Raw genomic sequence first — 16,495 nt, 5'->3', positions numbered from 1 at the left:
CCCATCATTAGCCCTAGTTGGTCATTTCTTATTTTTTTTACCCCCTTTTTCTCCCCAATTTCGTGGTATCCAATTGTTAGCAGTTACTGTCTTGTCTCATCGCTGCAACTCCCATACGGACTCGGGAGAGGCGAAGGCCATGCGTCCCCCGAAACACAACCCAAGCAAGCCGCACTGCTTCTTAACACAGCACGCATCCAACCCGGAAGCCAGCCGCACCAATGTTTCGGAGGAAACACCGTACACCTAGCAACCTGGTCAGCATGCACTTCGACAGAGCACTGCGACAGAGACTGGGCTCAAAACCAGAGTCTCTGTTGGCACAGCTAGCACTGCGATGCAGTGCCTTAGACCACTGCGCCACCCGGGAGGCCGTAGTTGGTCATTTCTGAAGATTATTATTTATTTCATGTGATTAGGGATTAATTTACATCTGTCCCCTCATTTTAAGGTCAAACCTGCTACGTGAACTGAACTGTAGTTTTATTATGGTGAAATTATACATTTTTAAATAAAGAAGTAACATTGAAAATTAATAGTCAAACCATAGAGTAAAAGCAGGTGAGCTGGTTCTATTCTTTTTGGACATTTTCTGATGTTTAGTGGTGGAAAACTGAGCGGGTTGAGCATAACATGTCAACCCTGTTACCCATAGATAGACAGGCTAGACATTTTTTAAAGGTCCAATGCAGCTGTTTTTATATCAATCTCAAATCATGTCTGGGTAATACAAGTTTTAATAGTAATAGTTTTCTATAATAATTGATCAAAATAGATTTTTAGCAAAAACAAATGTCTCAAGCAAAACTTAGCTAGGGCTGTCTGGGGGTGGTCTGAGTTGGGAGGGGAAACCTGAAAACTAGCTGTTAGGGGTTGGGAGGGGTTCGGAACTCTCTTTTTTATTGGTCTATTAACCAATTTACCGCCTGGTGATGAAATTCCTGCCCATGCAAACCTGCTAAATAGAAAATCCTGTGTAGATTTTATTTTCAACCAGCAACTATCAGGAAATAACACTGATCAACATTTTTACACTTTTCCAGTGTTAGTTTTACCAGCTGTTGTACAATACAAAAGACAGGAAAAACAGAATTCTGACTGCACTGGGCCTTGAACAATAAAAAAGATTGTGACACTTATATTCAATTGCCACTCCCTGTTGAATACAAGAAGCTTCCATTCACGCCGTCACAAGGGGATTATGGATGATTTAAGATGAAATTGTTAACCCTGTTACGGTCAACCCTGTAAGTTTATTTGGCACTTAATAGGCACTTACTATAGTATTTTTTTTTTAAATTCCACCTCTTGAGATGGGAAAACATGTTTTTATGAAGGTGAACATGTGCTCTTAGTGACAGGTGATAGGTGAAATCAAACAGTTTTCTTTACCAAGTTACACTTCTCAAAAGGCTCCACATTGGTTGAACAACCCAATAATTTCAATAGTGCTGTAGTAGCCAAAGTACTAAAACTAGAAGTACTAGTATTAGTACTGTGGTACTACTAGTAGTAGTATCAGAGAGAGAAGTAATGATTGTGGTCATTTTGATAGCAGAGGTATAGGCCTAGCCTAGGCCTAGTACCTGACTACGGTGTGTGGTGGCATATTTCTGCTTTACCAAATGAGGAGAGTTACAAACTACACACCAGTCGGAGTTATACTTAAACTACATCTTTAATAATAATAATAAGCTTTGCAATAGCATTTGACTTTCAACAATTCACTATTTCTAATGAACCGTTGAGAAGTACCAACAGAAAAATACAAAGATCTTTTATAGCCAAGATACACCCCTCTCAACTAGCATGACGAATCACAGATCTTAGGAACTGTTCACAAAGAAATACTTTTTCTTGAGAAAGGAGTATCCCTTAGCCAGATAACATTCGCTATTAATTATCGTTGAGTTTGGTCCCTCAGACGAGGTTCTAATCTCGTTCCTGGTACTTCATAGTACAAAAACACCAACTCATCCAATGGCATATATCAATTATCAACTCTAGATACTCCCATCTCAAGTAAACCCCATTTTGACCCCACTCCTGGACAAGCTCACTGAGGGGAGTGAGCCTCTAGGTCATACACTATCCCAGGATAAGTGTAAGATCAGAGAGGACATACAATGTTTCCAGACACTGCCATACACCTCCCCCCAATGGGAAAAGGAGGGAGTGACTGGCACACAGACATTGTGGAGACAAGTAATTGGTTCCCCATTAATCACGCCATCCCTTCACATGGTTTAAGAAAAGGTAAAGACCCATTCACATATGAAAACAATGTTCCATTCTGTCCTCTTCCCTTCCTGATATTCTGCATAGCACCAGGGACATGTGAAAGACAAGCCTGACCTCTCCCCTCTCTGGGCCCCAAGTGACTGAACCCTAGCTGAGGGAAAAGTGCAACTGCCAACACTATAGTCCAAAAGGATACATTCTAATGACAAGTATCTCACATAAGCATATTATGCTAATAAAACATCTTAGTTATCTATGTTACCCAACTAATTCTGATTCATCCGCCACAGGTGGCAATGTTTTTAAATTTTTAAAATGCATTTAACCTTTATTTAAGTGTTCAAGAGGCCATAGTGCTGTAACTATCCAGAACTATTCATGGTCAGTGAAGGTGAATGCATGGCCAGAGCTGAGAATGAATCAGTTCTACATTATTAGGCATCTCCCTAAGATCCTATTCTTTTAAGTAAAATAAAGCAGCGTCCTAAGAATATCAATAACCAATCACCTGAGTCCTGAGTCCTAGTTCCACAACAGTGAAACTACTCAGATTCTATATTAAGCTCACAACTCAGTTTGATTGGTCGATCTTTACCTTGTCCCAGTTGCAACCTATAATCAAGGACAGGACACATTGTATTGGATCTTCGACAAGAGGACAGAAACTTTTTCATTTAATTGTTCTCTTTGATGATAAATCGTCCGAAGTGACTACATTTGTGAATAACTTGTGAAGGTGTTAAAATGGCTAGATATCATATGTGACATATAGTATATCAGCCAAAGACTTAATTCTGATTTACAGGTATGGATGCAGTGTAATCATCCCTTCCATCAGCGTTCTCTTTCCTCTTTAAATAAACCTTCTGTTTAGAGTTCATGGAGATTAAGCAATAAGGCCCGAGGGGGCGTGGTATATGGCCAATATTCAGCTAAGGGCTGTTCTTCTGCATGACACAACTCTGAGTGCCTGGACACAGCCATTAGCCGTGGTTTATTGGCCATATATCACAAACCCCAGAGCTGCCATATTGCTATTATAAACTGGTTACCAAAGTAATTAGAGCAGTAAAAATATTTTTTTTGTCATACCCATGGTATACGGTCTGATATACCACGGCTTTCAGCCAATCAGCATTCAGGGCTTGAACCACCCAGTTTATAATCCACAAATTGCCACTGGCTAAATCTATGACTTTAAAATGCCTATTTACTCTATTCCATCTGACTGCGCAATTCATTGTCTCATCAGCTCAGGCATGCAACTTATAAACCTGATCTCCACTATAAAAAGCATCTAGACATTATCTCACATTTCTTTTAAACTAACATTTTGTTTTCAACAGAGGAGATTTGTACAAACCTTGCTGTCTGTCTCTCCGACATGTGCAACATTGTTTAAATATTCAAATTGGATCTCCTGCTGTCCCGTAGTAATGAATGAGTCGAGACGGGACAGGCAGTGTTTCTCAGCCAGTTGAAATCATGAATCAGCTGCCATAATATTTATGGATATATACAAAAAAATGTAAATTGAAAAAAGGTCAAACGGAACACAGCTACTTTGCAGGATTTCCAGCTTCAGTTTGAAGTGATTGTGTTATTGTAGCTGTGTTGTTGGCTAGCTCCTATGCCAGGCAAAATCACGCCTCATTAGCTCATTGTTATGGATGTACTCAAATAAATGTCACAGTTTAAACAAGTGCAAATGCAGCTACTTTGCTGTTATTCTGGCTGACATGACAGTAACTTAGCCGTAGTTGACTAGCTAGCAAGCAAGGGATTCGAATGTTGCCAGCCAGTATGGCAATGGAACATTTAGAACGATCGACAAGGTCCATAGATACAGAACAAATAGACTGAACGACTGGGTCTCGTCTCTAGCAACCCTAGATTTGTGTCGGGACTATATCTTGTGGAAGGATGAAATAGTATGAATAAATAAAAAAATAACGTTATTTGAATATGTTGGTAACCCATTGTATAAAAGTGATAATGCCCTCAAAGCCGGTGTTAGGCAAATCTTGCCAATATAATCTCCTAACACCCATGCCAATATATCCTCCAAACACCGGCTTGTTGGGCATTATCACTTAAGGAAACCCTAAATTAATAATACCAAAAACTTACCTTGACTTGGAAGAGTTCCAGTGTTGGAAAGTCATAGCCAGCTAGCTAACATAGCAGCCCTCTGTTTGAGTAGGGTGTTTCAGTAGTCAAACTAGCTAGCTGCATTTGCTAGCTAAGTAAGTGAAACTGAAAGTGAAAAAATATGACAATCTCTCTATTTCTCTTGCTTCTCTTTCATTTTGGAAGAAATTAATTTGTTCCAAACTGTTCAACTCTCTTTGAGTCAACTACTCGCCACATTTGATACACTGCAGTGCTAGCTAGCTGTAGTTTATGCGTTCAGTACTAGATTCATTCTTTGATCCTTTGATTGTGTATTCATTCATGCTGCAAGAGATCTGATAGGCTGGAGGACGTCCTCCATGAGTTGTCATAATTACTGTGTAAGTCTATGGAAGGGGGTGAGAACCATGAGCCTCCTAGGTTTTGCATCGAAGTCAATGTACCCAGAGGAGGACGGAAGCTAGCTGTCCTCCAGCTACACCATGGTGCTACCCTACAGAGTGCTGTTGAAGCTACTGTAGACCTTCATTGCAAAATAATGTGTTTTAATCAATTATTTGTTGACGTGATTATATTTAGTACAGTTTTATCTAAAAAGGATAACTTTTTAAATGTTTGACGATTTAAATCTTTATGAAATTTACTGAGGAGGATGGTCCTCCCCTTCCTCCTCTGAGGAGCCTCCACTGAAAGATCTATTATATGTGACTAACACATTTTTGACATTTGACATCTCGAAATTGTAATATGTTTGTGGGGAGAAAACAGATTACTGTTTTTCCAGACATTGGAAGACATGTTTTCCAAAGAAATGCAATCAGCATGTTTCTAATGACAAATACAGTCACCTCCAAAATTATTAGCACCTTTGATAAACATGAACAAAAAATACTGTATAAAATAAATACTATAAATAATGAACTACGTGTAACTGCCAAAATAAAGGAAACACCAACATAAAGTGTCTTAACATAGGGCGTTGGGACACCACGAGCCGCCAGAACAGCTTCAATGCACCTTGGCATAGATTCTTCAAGTGTATGGAACTCTATTTGAGGGATGCGACACCATTCTTCCACAAGAAATTCCATAATTTGGTGTTTTGTTTATGGTGTTGGAAATGCCATCTCAGGCACTGCTCCAGAATCTCCCATAAGTGTTCAATTGGGTTGAGATCTGGTGAATGAGACACACACTTTAATCCCGCTATGCTCATTTAAGCCATTTCAAAGCCACAGCTCACTGGCCAAAAACTGGTTCAATCAATGGTTTTTCCACATAATTTCAACCCAGAAAATCCATGTGATGACGTTGAATCAACGAGGAAAACTCAATTTGCAAAAAGTAATCAAAGTAAAGACATTTTGTATTTTTTTCACCCAACTTTTAACCTGAATCCAATGAAATTGTTACATTTGTTGTTTATTTCACATTGAATTCACAGTTAGTTAAGAACTCAACCATGTAAATCAGAAGTATGTGCCCAGTGGGTGAGATCTCTTCTAGCTGTAACGGCAGCCTTCCTCCTCGTCGTCTGAAGAGGAGGTGTAGCAGGGATCGGACCAAGACGCAGCGTAGCTCGTGTTCAACATGTTTTAATAAACAAGACGAAACGTGAACACTTACAAAATACCAAACGTGGCAAACCAAAACAGTCCTCTCTGGTGAAACAAACACAAAGACAGGAAACAACCACCCACAAAATCCCAACACAAAACAAGCCACCTAAATATGATTCCCAATCAGAGACAACACAAAACACCTGCCTCTGATCGAGAACCATATTAGGCCAGACATAGAAACAGACAAACTAGACACACAACATAGAATGCCCACCCAGCTCACGTCCTGACCAACACTAAAACAAGTAAAACAGACAAGAACTATGGTCAGAACGTGACACTAGCCAAGGTAGCAACTGGGTATTTTTATACATGACCCTAAGCATGATGGGATGTTAATTGCACACAACTGTGTTGAAGCACCTGCTTTTAATATACTATACATTTACTCAAGTTTTTCCTTTATTTTGACAGTTACCTGTATATTGTATGCACAAACATATGGGGAAATTATATTATTTTATACCTATACAGTTGCTCAGAGAAAGAGATTTTGTTAAACAAGTATTATTATTTTTCTCAAAAAGATGTGTCAAAATTGTCAGCCATAATAAAAAATAATAAAAAAATTAAAAATACATAATTAAACCCGCATTAACATTCTACTTTTCAGTTAATCTCAGTTTATAAAAATTTGGGAAAATGCATGTAAAATCCATTTGTCATCCAAAAATAGTTTGTTATCTTTACAAAAATACGTTTAATTCACATTAGTCATGTCAATATTACAAATATATATATTTATATGATTTGAATATGAATTGCAGTTCCACTATCGCACAGTGTTGGCAACAAATGCATTTGATCAATTTCCCAATAGCAAATTCTAGGAAAATGTGATTTAATGTTGAATATCACCTCTTAACTAACCTGAGATTGATTTAAAAAGAAACATTTGTGTAACGATCTGAGTGTCGGGAGGTGCGAAGTCAGACGCAGGAACAGCAGAGCTTCAATATGTTGAGTCTTTTAATACTCAACTTGCAAACACAATGTCCAACACGGACGTACTGGGTGTCACACACAACGGTCCAACGACACGATAAACAAACCCAGTCCACAATAATAACATCCACTCCCGAAATCCAAAAGCCACAATGAAACAATCCCGCACAAAGAAGCGTCCGGGCTGGCTGACTAATAAAGCCACACTAATTAACAATTAACTGAACACAGGTGATACAAATAAACACATAAGGAGGGGGAGGAAAAAGAGTCAGTGGCAGCTAGTAGGCCGGTGACGACGACCGCCGAGCGCCACCCGAACGGGAAGGAGAGCCTGCCTCGGTTGAAGTCGTGACAATTTGAAAGGGGAATGTAAAGATTATTGTTTCATGAGAACAATTTGTGGGGCATTTTAGTTCCTAGCTCATAGCTAGCTATGTGCCCGGGAAAGGGAGCCCTACAGAGTGGATGCATGTAATGTCACTTTACTAAAGCACATCATTGGCTAGTCTTTCAGCCACACATGTTGCTGACAGCTGTATAAAATCGACCACATAGCAATGCAATCTCCATAGATAAATATTCAATCGCCGAGAACTCGCACACAAGCCTAAGATCACCATGCACAATGTCAAGTGTCGGCTGGTGTGGTGTAAAGCTCGCGGCCATTGGACCCTGGAGCATAGGGAAACTCTGGAGTGATGAATCACGCTTCACGTTCTGGCAGTCCGACCGTCGAATCTGGGTTTGGCGGATGCCAGGAGAATGCTACCTGCCCGAATGCATAGTGCCAACTGTAAAGTTTGGTGGAAGATGAATAATGGTCTGGGCCTGTTTTTCATGGTTCGGGCTCCTTAGTTCCAGTGAAGGGAAATCTTAACACTACAGTGCACTACACTACAATGACATTCTAAAGGATTCTGTGATCCAACTTTGTGTCAACAGTTTGAAGAAGGCCCTTTCCTGTTTCAGCACGACAATGCCCCTGTGTACAAAGCGAGGTCCATACAAAAATGGTTTGTCGATCGGTGTGGAAGAACTTGACTGACCTGTAGAGATCCCTGACCTAAACCACATCGAACACCTTTGGGATGAATTGGAATGCCGACTGCGAGCCAAGCCTAATCACCCAACTTAATAGCCCATATTAATGCCCATGATTTTGGAATGAGATGTTCGACAAGCAGGTGTCAACATACTTTTGGTAGTGTATCAACTTGCATCATCTTGAATATTGTACCATCATCACCAGCGCTGTGTAAATCAAATCAATCACCATTTACACCTCTACCTGCCAACCTACTGCTGAATTGTTGTCCCTACGTTGTCCCTACGACTGCTAGAAGGACCCTATTTTACACCGTGATCAGGTGTGTATTCATTCCGCTGATTCTGTTGAAAAACGTTTCTTAAACGGAAGCAAACAGAACAAAACGGGGATAAACATAACTGTTGGACTAATGATTACACCACATATCAGCTAGATGTAGGCAAGAGCAGTATTTAATGTCACTGTCTGTCACCTTAAGTTTGTCTCTCGACGTGTGTGCACCTAGGTTTTAAATTTCATTCATAGGCTAGGTTGTAGCAACCTCATGATGGCTGTAGGGGACATTCAGTATCATGTAGTAGCCTAAACCTATCGCTGTTACGTTGAACTGGGTGAATGGAATATGATTGAGAGTCATCCAATATGCTGTAATAGAAATAAGGCTATGCTCATGAAAAAAAAAATCATCCTCCCTCATCTTAAAAATGGCACTGACCGCCACTATGATTTTTAGATGATTATTCATATGCCTGTGAAGTACATTTTAAGTGAAATGTTTCTTTTTTGAAAGATAGATCTTTTTTGAAAGATCTATCTGCGTAAACCCATTTGAACGTGGAGCTGTAAGGTTCTATCTGCAATCCAATCACAAGCCGGAACAAATAAAGTTAGACCAATCAGAACACGTCTTTGCCATTTCGATCTAAGTATGGTCTAGGCTACAATGGCATGCAAGCAAAAAACAATGTCAGAAATCTTAAGATAAATGATGCTATCACATCGTTGTTCAGTGATGACTATTTCGTCTGATGATCATAATACATTTCTTAATGTATTTGATGATGCGTTCTGACTATCTTGGTAAAATAGTGTTATTCTATCATGTATTTATTCAATTAGCTACAGTTTTCTTAAACTTGCCTCAGGATTTTTATACTCTGCACTTTAGGTACCTTTTAAGGTGAGAACAAAACAGTTCTGAGATCTGGGATGTGAAAACTTTGATGCTCAATATCTCAGAACTATGCTTTTTGCAGATAGAATATTTTAGTCACAATGTCAACATGACAACAAAAAGGCAGATTAGTGCTAGCCTAATCAAACACTAGTTGTTTCACACACAAACACAGTTGATTTATCTTGCCTTTTCCCAAGAGCAATAAGCTATGTGACCAGGACAAACAAATATGTCTTATTGTGCTGATCACGTGCCTAATCTTCTCAGATAAGCAGGCTAAGGACACCATATAAGCATCAATGGAAGCATAAAGTGAGATTTGCGATTAGGGCATGGTTTATCAATTCATTGTTATCAAGTCATTGCTTTACTTTTGTCAGATGTAATTGAAGGGCAAAGAGCAGCGATATGATTTGTAAGATTCCAGTCAGCATGCTGTATTCCACATGAAGTCCTAACCCTGCAGATCTGCCATTGGGGAGATTCCTTGTCTCCCTGGCCTTTTAGGGGATGAAGGTCAATTACATGTCAACTCTGTCCATTCAGGAGACAAATTGAAAATCCAAGGCTAGATTTGAAAATAATGGCTAAACTGGCCAAATTTAAATGAAATTGAACCCTCCAACCCGGCTGAACTCTCTCTCTCTCTCACTCCCCCCTCCCTGCTCTCTCTCGTCCCCCCTCTCGCTCCCTTTCGCCCCAGCTCTCTCTCACACCCCCTCTCTCTCCATCCCTCCATCCCCAGGCAGTGAACACAACTTCAACACTTACAACGACACCACATCGAGTTCTCTGGGCGTCCCCTACAACTACGGTTCCATGATGCACTACAGTAAGACAGCGTTACGGCACCGAGCCCAACATCATCACCAAGATCCCTGCCTTCGCCGATGTCGTCGGACAGTGCATGGAGTTCTGCGACAATGACCTCGACAAGGTCCGGAGCCTTGTACCATCTCCTGCCGTTGTGCCCTTGAGCAAGGCACTTAACCCCCACAGTTGCTCACCATCCAGAGGTGCTGCACTGTGGCTGACCCTGTGCCTCTCAACGTGTGTGTGTTTTTCTCTGGTTGTGTTGGAAAAGGCAGAAGACACATTTCCGTCATAAAGTATATATTCTATTCTACAACTGTCTGAGCAGACTGACTGATCTACCAAGTCAGTAGTAGACACAGTCACATTTGGTCTGCTGATCTACCGATATATTAATCAGTGGCTGTAGCTCAATCAAACCCACAGTGCAGGAGATCTCCTTTGCTGGAATTTCAAATTTTTGTTATAAAAAGCATATCTGAAGTACAGTGATTAGTTAGGTAATACGTACAAAGCAAAACTCCTGTTGATTTTGATGAAATTGTGTATTTTGGAAAAACGGGAACAGTAGGTGTATTTCTTAGTGTGTATTTGAGAACCCTAGTGGATAAATAAAACATGATTTGATTGTTACTTTATGAGAGAATAGATGTCTTCGCTGCCTGGGTACATGGTAAAACTAGATAAAAAGGCAAAACATTTGGCACATACTGTATAATTGATATGTGTGTCTGGATGGAGTCTACAGCAAGTCAAAGTTTTCCTGTGATTGCTGTTTCGCTGTTGGCAAGTCGATGTTCAGTATGTGTCCTTTTGATCCAGCACGCTCCACCACTTTCTTGGACACCTGTCTTAGAGAGGGAGAACATCTGTGGTATGATCCAAGGGCCGGAAGACCAGGCAGACTGGAGCACGGTGACCCAGGCCCCCAGCGGGCCCACCACGGAGTAATCCAACATGGGCAAATGCACCGGTGAGCACCCCCTCAGTACACAACAACCACAAAACAACACTATCAACCTCCATTCCTCAGTACCTGACAGGGCAGATCAGAATTATTCTTATCTTATAGTCCAAAGGATGATCAAAGGTCCTGCAGAGTTCATTTGTGTGTTATAAAAACTGCAGTTATAAATAGAGCCCAGAGTTTTCCCTGACCATGGTACCTGGTCAGGGAAACTCTGAGCCCTAGATATAGGATCAAGTTATCGCCGGCTCTACTTAACAATCCGAAGGAAAATTGATACTGGTGTCCATTGTCCACAGGCTTGGGCTACTTCATGCACTTGAGCACTGCCACAGGCAAACCAGCAGACACAGCCAGGCTGGACAGCAGACTAGTCTACCTTGAGAGGCTACCAGTGCCTGCAGTTCTTTCTCTAGAACAGTGGGATCGCCAACGATCAGCTGGTTCGAGAGTAGGATGAAGCCCACCCCAACCGGAACCAGCGAGTTATTTAGCTCATTAGTTGGTAACATCTCTAACATCAGTAGTTTAGACCCATCGTATTGGTTTTAATTCACCTGTTTAATGTGTATAATATAGAATCATTCGGGAGACTAGCCTAGCAGTAAGTGTTGGGCCCGTAACAAAGGTTGCTGGTTCGATTACCCAACCTGACAAGATGAATAATCTGTCGATGTACTCTTGAGCAAGGCACTTAACCCTAATTTGCTCCAGGGGGCGCCGTACCACTATGGCTGATCCTGTAAAACAACACATTTCACTGCACCTATTAGGTGTATGTAACAATATTTATATACAGTACCAGTCAAAAGTTTGGACACCTACTCATTCAAGGGTTTTTACGTTGTAGAATAATAGTGAAGACATTAAAACTATGAAATAACAATATGGAATCATGTAGTAAGATTCTTCAAAGTCTTGATGACAGCTTTGCACACACTTGACATTCTCTCAACCAGCTTCATGACATAGTCAGACCAGGGCCCGTATTCATTAAAAGCATAGTTCACCCAAATTACTAAATTACACATTCTCTTACCCTGTAAGCAGTCTATGGACAAGGTTTTACAGAAATCCATGCTTTGGTTTAGTTTCCCTAGCACAAGTTTCCAAAAGCTAACGTTTTAGCATTTGTAGCACAAATCCCATCCAAGTCCTGGTACCGATATTAGCATTTTGGGCTCATCATTTTCAAATTATCTATAAGTGACTTTGTTGAGCTTTACAGTCAGTTTTAGATACTTTAATTCTATCGGTCCATAGACTGCTTACAGGGAAGGAAACCAATGTGTAATTTGGGTGAACTGTCCCGAGTGGCACAGCGGTCTAAGGCACTGCATCTCAGTGCTAGAGGTGTCACTACAGATCCTGGTTCGATTCCAGGCTGTATCACAACTGGCTGTGATTGGGAGTCCCATAGGGCGGCGCACAATTGCCACAGCATCGTCCGGGTTAGAGTTTGGCTGGAGTTGGCCGTCATTGTAAATAAGAATTTGTTCTTAACTGTCTTGCCTAGATAAAATAAGCACCTCAGAGTGGGAGTACTGATCTATGATCAGGTTCCCCCTATCCATTAAATATTATTCATTATGATCCTAATGAGATGCTTAATTAATATGGACCAAGACAAGTGCAGAAAGATTTGAGACAAAGGGAATTCCTTTAAGACATGGAGTTACATTCCATTGACAGATGAGTGAAATTACCATTATTTTCTGAGATTTTCCACCTGGTTTTGCACTGACTTAAAGTAGCAGTCTTGTAACGTCATAGATGAAGTCATGTATACAGTTGATTGAGACTTCAGAGCTGTTCTTCTGGGAAGACCCTCGTAAGGTGGGCATTGAGGTGTCAGAGGCGGATGGGACCAAATATTTCCATGGGCCGGGTACCGGGACACCCGTGTACCAGGGCCAAGAGCAGGGATTTCATCAATGGGGGAGACACCATCTTCATGCTCACCATGGAGGGTAAGAAGCCCTGAAAAGTTCCGCTGGTCCCAGATCTGTTAAGTGCTTTCTCGCCAATTCCTATGGTCATTGCCACGTTTGACAAGATTGCACAAACAGATCTGGGACCAGGCTACCGTATTTAGCAGTTGATCAAAAACATGCTAAAACTATTCTCTACATTCTCTGAAAGTATGATAGATTCTATCTTTAGCATACCATGTTCCATACATACAGTATCCCATTAACGCTACCTTGTTGGTTATCATCACACTCATTGAAATACCATAGGTTGTGGTGGTCCCCCTATTTACCAATACATCCACCATCATATGAAGGTATGAAATTCACACCCACTCGCCATTTCTATAACAATCATGCTATCCAATCCTATCCGTGTCTGTACATTCATTTCTATGTTAATACTGTATGTGCTTGTTCTCATAACTTATATGCCCCCCCCCTTCCCCCCATCTCGTTACTCTCTTCAGATGTGTCCCATCTGACGGTGATCCAACCCGTCCCCTCCTCTACCGTGCCACCCGTCACCATGGTTACCACCGCCATGCCGCACTCTGACCCCTGCACTAACATCACATGTGGGAATGAGGGAGTCTGTGTATTGGATGCTGGAAATGCTGTTTGCGGGGCGTTTTACTGTCGGGGCTTGTAGCTTACACAGTACAATGGTCTGTACTGTATCTCTCTCTCTCTCGCTTCATTAATAACTACTGTGTGTTTCTCTTCTCATTGTATTATCTCGCTCCAGCGTCACAGAGCTACTGTAATTATTCCCTCCTTTTTCCCCAGAGGGTGTTCAGTCTTTCCCTTTACAAACACACAAACAGTCCAGCAGGCAAAACTGGTTAAGTGTTATAATGACGAGTTTGTGGTTATAACGATGTTATTTCAACTAGTTTTGCCTGTGTAGTGACTCCCTCTTTCTCTCTCCGCCCTCTATATAGGTGTGTCGTGTTAGATCTCTCTTTCGCTCTATGTGCAGTGGGTAGATTGTTGACTCTCTCTCACTCGTTCTCTTCCTCGCCCTATCCAGATGTGCAGTGGGTAGATTGTTGACTCTCTCTCTCTCACTCGTTCTCTTCCTCGCCCTATCCAGATGTGCAGTGGGTAGATTGTTGACTCTCTCTCTCTCACTCGTTCTCTTCCTCGCCCTATCCAGATGTGCAGTGGGTAGATTGTTGACTCTCTCTCTCTCACTCGTTCTCTTCCTCGCCCTATCCAGATGCGCAGTGGGTAGATTGTTGACTCTCTCTCACTCGTTCTCTTCCTCTCTCTGTCCAGGTGTGCAGTTGGTGATGACTGGTGGTACTATGGAGAGACTTGTCAGTATCCTGGCTTCACCCAGGACACGGTGACCACAGCGCTGATAGCCTCTTTCTCTGTGCTGGGTGGCATGTTGGTGGTGACCGTGGCCAGTGTGGTTGTGTGTGTGAGGAGGAATTACAAGAACCGTGGTGGTGGTGGTGGTGGTGGAGACTGGAGCATCACAATGTTCAATGTCAGCATTACAGGGATGTAGTGTGTTTTCTCCCTGCCAGCACCAAAACGACCCATGGCCAGCATTAAGTAGATGTAATGAAGATGGAGAAAGGGTTATAAATACATATTCTATGAAGTATGCCTACAGTATTGTTTACGGTAGATGCTGCATTACTGTTGCTGACATGTCATTTCCATCATACCAGGATCTTAACAGTTTTAAATGCAGATAATTCTTTTAAAAATATGCATAATACCATTTTTTTTCTATAGTTGCAGTCATAGAATGGATGGTTTTAGCGGCATATCATTACAGTGCTTCTATGGTTAGTTTAATATTTTCTGTAATGACCTTAGTGATCACTGTTTTACAGCCTGTGTTCGTATTGGCTGCTCAGTGAAACGACCTGTCCTGATTTGTCATAGACGCTTGCTAAAAAACTTTAATGAGCAAGCCTTCCTTCATATACTGGCCTTTGTAAAATGGTATAGAATCAGCTTGATCCTCTCTGTCAAAGATGCTTGGACTTTCTTTTGTGATATCTTCAGTGGTATTTTGTAACAAACACGCCTCCAAAGAAAATTAGAATTAAAAACAGGTTCAGCCCCTGGTTCGACCGTGATCTTGCAGAGTTACTCCACCTCAAGAATTGCATTTGTCAAAAGGCTCGGCACACACGTACTCAGGCTGACTGGCTCTCGTTCAGGCAAATGAGATATAAGTGCACTCAGGCTATCCGGAATGACAAAGTTAGTTACTTGAAGGAGCAGTTCCCTCTCTGTGGGTCTAACCCCAAGAAGTTCTGGAAAACGGTTAAAGACCTGGAGAATAAACCCTCCTCCTCACAGCTGCCCATGTCCCTTAATGTTGATGATGTTGTTACTGACAGGAAGCACATGGCTGAGCGCTTTAATCACCACTTCATTAAGTCAGGATTCCTATTTGACTCAGCCTTGCCCGTCCAACATTTCCTCATCTCCCACCCCTTCTAATGCGACTATCCCCGATGCTTCTCCCTCTTTTTCCCCCTGCCCCGAGACAAAGTTTCTCCCTGTAGGCAGTCACTGAGTCCAAGGTGCTAGAGGAGCTCCTGAAACTTGACCCCCAAAAAACATCTGGGTCAGATGGTTTAGACCCTTTCTTCTTTAAGGTTGCTTTCCCTATCATCGCCAAGCCTGTCTCCTTTCTTGGGAGGTTCCCATTGCTTGGAAGGCAGCCACAGTTTGTCCTTTATTTAAAGGGGGAGATCAAGCTGATCCTAACTGTTATAGGCCTATTTCTATTTGGCCCTGTTTATCAAAAGTGTTGGAAAAACGTATATAATCGACTGGCTCAATAATCGACTGGCTTTCTTGATGTCTATAGTATTCTCTGGTATGCAATCTGGTTTACGCTCAGGTTATGGATGTGTCACTGCAACCTTGAAGGTCCTCAATGATGTCACCATTGCCCTTGATTCTAAGCAATGTTGTGCTGCTATTTTTATTGACTTGGCCAAAGCTTTTGGTACGGTAGACCATTCCATTCTTGTGGGCCGGCTAAGGAGTATTGGTGTCTCTGAGGCGTCTTTGGCCTGGTTTGCTAACTACCTCTCTCAAAGATTGCAGTGTATAAAGTCAGAAAATCTGCTGTCTCAGCCATTGCCTGTCACCAAGGGAGTACCCCAAGGCTCGATCCTAGGCCCCATGCTCTTCTCAATTTACATCAACAACATAGCTCAGGCAGTAGGAAGCTATCTAATCCATTTATATGCAGATGATAGTCTTATACTCAGCTGGCCCCTCACCGGATTTTGTGTTAAATTCTCTACAACAAAGCTTTCTTAGTGTCCAACAAGCTTTCTCTACCCTTAACCTTGTTCTGGACACCTCCAAAACAAAGGTCATGTGGTTTGGTAAGAAGAATGCCTCTTTACCCACAGGTGTGATTACTACCTCTGAAGGTTTAGAGCTTGAGGTAGTCACCTCATACGAGTACTTGTATGAGTATGGCTAGACGGTGCACTGTCCTTCTATCAGCACATATCAAAGCTGCAGGCTAAAGTAAAATCTAGACTTGGTTTCCTCTATCGTAATCGCTCCTCTTTCACCCCAGCT

General features: G+C 41.6%; 1 pseudogene; it reads left to right on the top strand.

Annotated features, from left to right (window-relative positions):
• The first annotated feature begins 221 nt into the window (after nt 1–221).
• On the top strand, nt 222–14,438 carry LOC139560011 (meprin A subunit beta-like; annotated as a pseudogene).
• The last annotated feature ends 2,057 nt before the right edge of the window (nt 14,439–16,495 follow it).

This window comes from Salvelinus alpinus, chromosome 30, assembly GCF_045679555.1.
Source record: "Salvelinus alpinus chromosome 30, SLU_Salpinus.1, whole genome shotgun sequence".
NCBI classification, from domain to species: domain Eukaryota; kingdom Metazoa; phylum Chordata; class Actinopteri; order Salmoniformes; family Salmonidae; genus Salvelinus; species Salvelinus alpinus.
This window is presented reverse-complemented; position numbering and strand designations above follow the sequence as displayed.